Source organism: Lolium rigidum, chromosome 1, assembly GCF_022539505.1.
Source record: "Lolium rigidum isolate FL_2022 chromosome 1, APGP_CSIRO_Lrig_0.1, whole genome shotgun sequence".
Lineage (NCBI taxonomy): Eukaryota > Viridiplantae > Streptophyta > Magnoliopsida > Poales > Poaceae > Lolium > Lolium rigidum.
This window is the reverse complement of record NC_061508.1, coordinates 247,107,104-247,111,582: the sequence shown is the minus strand read 5'-3', so window position 1 is coordinate 247,111,582 and position 4,479 is coordinate 247,107,104.

The window sequence follows — 4,479 nt, the reverse complement described above, 5'->3', positions numbered from 1 at the left end:
CCACGTGGCGGCCCATGGAACGAAACGCCGTGGCCCGGCAGTTGCCAGCCCACTACTCCTTTTTTATATTTAAGGGCGAGGCAGTTCCTTCTTCCTCTCTTCCCCGCATTCGCTTCTTCTCACGCGCCCAGAGCTCATCGCCTCTTGCGCTCTTGTCGTCGCCGGTCGCCGCCAGAGCACAGCTCCTGACGAACCTGCGCCGTTTCTCTCGTTGCGCTGAGGGTCTCCGCCGTGCAGAGAGCCTCCGTCGCTCCTTCGCTGCCGCTGCATCGGGCTTTCTTCAGCAACCTCTGCTCTTCTTCGTCGTCGGTCCCCGTCGTCGACCGCGAGCTCGCCGCGTCTCCGGCGACCTCCGTCCTCTGCGTCTTGCACCGCTTCAGGTTAGCCTCAATACATGTTTGCCCCGTTCTCTTTGTTTCTCAGTTCTTGGGGTGGTAGAGTATTTACCCTTCCCTTTCTTTTGCTTTTTCTCTCACTCGTAGATCTTCGCGCAAGGCTAGATTTTGGGAAATCTGTTTTTAGGTAGAGTCCGGCATCCTCGAACCCTTCTGGAACAATGTCTTCCGAGGAGTACCTCGCGGATTCCTCTTTCGGCAGCCATCATACCGTGATCCCCGAATCCTCTTCCGGAGAAATCTCGGTCGAGGGGACCTCTGATGGGCTTGAAGCTGATCTTGCTCAAAGAGAAGCTGGTACCGGTAGCTCAGCTCATGCTACCGGTAACCGAGGAGAAGCCGGCAGCTCCAGCCAGGGCATCGGAGTAGATCTGGACTCCTACACGAGTGGGGCCTGGATGGGCTCCGATGTGACCCAGGCGGATATAGACTGGCTCTACCGCTCCCGGAGGATACCGGAGGAGGTTTGGTGCCGCATCCCCGGCAAGGAGAGCCAGCCCGAGCCTCGGCCGGGTGAGCACGTGGTCTTCGCCGCTCATTTTGAACGCGGCCTTGGCCTTCCAGCGTCGGACTTCTTCCGGCGCTTCCTCGACTTCTACGAGCTTCAGCCCCATCATCTCCCGGGCAACTCGATCTTTTTCCTTTCTGCCTTCACCGCTTTCATGGAGAAATACACCGATATCACTCCTTCTGATGATAATTTCTCTTTCTTTTTCTATCTTCGGAAGAATTCTATCCAGGATAGGAAACTTCCTCAACCCAAACCTTTTGTCCGGTGTGGGGGTTGCATCTTGTCCCCCCGCCCCGGGAGCAACTTCTACAAACTCTCCCGTCTGGACTCTATCCGGACCTAGCAGAGGACCTTTTTCTATGTCTGGAACGGTGGTCTGGAAGATTTTATCAATCTCCCGGCGTATGTTCCCGGGCCGCCCTCCATGAAGAACTGGCTCCACTATCCCACGGATGACAAGGAGTCCATCCGGATAGCAAGCTTCATCGACACCAACAAAAAGGAGACCAACCTCTGCGCGGAGGATCTGGTCCGCGCCTTTCTCGCGCGCCGGGTGCTGCCCCTTCAGCGGCGTGCCCACAAGATCAGCGAAATGTCGGGGTGATTGCGCGTAGTTAACACGTCCGTTGGGAACCCCAAGAGGAAGGTGTGATGCGCACAGCAGCAAGTTTTCCCTCAGTAAGAAACCAAGGTTATCGAACCAGTAGGAGTCAAGAAGCACGTTGAAGGTTGATGGCGGCGGAGTGTAGTGCGGCCCAACACCAGGGATTCCGGCGCCAACGTGGAACCTGCACAACACAATCACAGTACTTTGCCCCAACGTAACGGTGAGGTTGTCAATCTCACCGGCTTGCTGAAAACAAAGGATTAGATGTATAGTGTGGATGGTGATGATTTTGCGAAGAACAATGAAAGAACAATTGCGATGAGATTGTATTTCGGATGTAAAGAATAGGACCGGGGTCCACAGTTCACTAGTGGTGTCTCTCCCATAAGATAAACAGATGTTGGGTGAACAAATTACGCTTGGGCAATTGAAAAATAAAGAAGGCATAACAAAGTGCACATACATATATCATGATGAGTACTATGAGATTTAATCGAGGCATTACGACAAAGTACATACACCGCTATCCAAGCATGCATCTATGCCTAAAAAGTCCACCTTCAAAGTTATCATCCGAACCCCTCCAGTATTAAGTTGTAAACAACGGACAATTGCATTAAGTATGGTGCGTAATGTAATCAACACAAATATCCTTAGACAAAGCATCGATGTTTTATCCCTAGTAGCAACAAGCACATCCACAACCTTAGAACTTTCCATCACATCGTCACGAGACTTAATGGAGGCATGAACCCACTATCGAGCATAAATACTCCCTCTTGGAGTCACAAGTATCAACTTGGCCAGAGCCTCTACTAGCAACGGAGAGCATGCAAGAACATAAATAAAATATATGATAGATTGATAATCAACTTGACATAGTATTCAATATTCATCGGATCCCAACAAACACAACATGTAGCATTACAAATAGATGATCTTGATCATGATAGGCAGCTCACAAGATCTAACATGATAGCACAATGAGGAGAAGACAACCATCTAGCTACTGCTATGGACCCATAGTACAGGGGTGAACTACTCACACATCGATCCGGAGGCGATCATGGCGATGAAGAGACCTCCGAGAGATGATTCCCCTCTCCGGCAGGGTGCCGGAGGCGATCTCCGAATCCCCCGAGATGGGATTGGCGGCGGCGGCGTCTCCGGAAGGTTTTCCGTATCGTGGCTCTCGGCATCGGAGTTATTATCGACGAAGGCTTAAGTAGGCGGAAGGGTAGGTCAGGGGGCGCCACGAGGGCCCCACACAACAGGCCGGCGCGGCCAGGGCTTGGGCCGCGCCGCCCTGTTGTGTGGCCACCTCGTGGCCCCACTTCGTATCCTCTTCGGTCTTCTGGAAGCTTCGTGGAAAAATAGGACCCTGGGCGTTGATTTCGTCCAATTCCGAGAATATTTCCTTACTAGGATTTCTGAAACCAAAAACAGCAAGAAAACAACAACTGGCTCTTCGGCATCTCGTCAATAGGTTAGTGCCGGAAAATGCATAATAATGACATATAATGTGTATAAAACATGTGAGTATCATCAATAAAGTAGCATGGAACATAAGAAATTATAGATACGTTTGAGACGTATCAAGCATCCCCAAGCTTAGTTCCTACTCGCCCTCGAGTAGGTAAACGATAACAAAGATAATTTCTGAAGTGACATGCTATCATAATCTTGATCATACTATTGCAAAGCATATGAGATGAATGCAGCGATTCGAAGCAATGATGAAGATAATGAGTAAACAAATGAATCATATAGCAAAGACTTTTCATGAATAATACTTTCAAGACAAGCATCAATAAGACTTGCATAAGAGTTACTCATAAAGCAATAAGTTCAAAGTAAAGGTATTGAAGCAACACAAAGGAAGATATAAGTTTCAGCAATTGCTTTCAACTTCAACATGTATATCTCATGGATAATTCTCAACATAAAGCAATATAACAGGTGCAATAGGTAAACATGTAAGAATCAATGCACACAGTTGATACAAGTGTTTGCTTCTGGGATAGAAAGAATAGGTAAACTGACTCAACAATAAAGTAAAAGATAGGCCCTTCGCAGAGGAAGCATGGATTACTATATTTGTGCTAGAGCTTTTCATTTTGAAAACAAGAAACAATTTTGTCAACGGTAGTAATAAAGCATATGTGTTATGTATAAGACATCTTATAAGTTGCAAGCCTCATGCATAGTATACCAATAGTGCTCGCACCTTGTCCTAATTAGCTTGGATTAACACGGATTATCATTGCATAGCATATGTTTCAACCAAGTGTCACAAAGGGGTACCTCTATGCCGCATGTACAAAGGTCTAAGGAGAAAGCTCGCATTGGATTTCTCGCTTTTGATTATTCTCAACTTAGACATCCATACCGGGACAACATAGACAACGGATAATGGACTCCTCTTTAATGCATAAGCATTCAACAACAGCTTAATTTTCTCATAAGAGATTGAGGATTAGTTGTCCAAACTGAAACTTCCACCATGAATCATGGCTTTAGTTAGCGGCCCAATGTTCTTCTCTAACATTATGCATACTCAACCCATTTGATCATTAAAATCGCCCTTACTTCAGACAAGACGAACATGCATAGCAACTCACATGATATTCAACAAAGGTAAAAGTTGATGGCGTCCCCAGAAACATAGTTACCGCTCAACAAGCAACTTATTAAGAAATAAGACACATAAGTACATATTCTTCACCACAATAGTTTTTAAGGCTATTTGTCCCATGAGCTATATATTGCAAAGGCAAGGAATATAAATTTAAAGGTAGCACTCAAGTAATGTACTTTGGAATGGCGGAGAAATACCATGTGGTGGGTAGGTATGGTGGACACAAATGGCATAGTAGTTGACTCAAGGATTTGGATGCACGAGAAGAATTCCTCTCAATACAAGGCTAGGCTAGCAAGGTTGTTTGAAGCAAACTCAAGTATAAAAG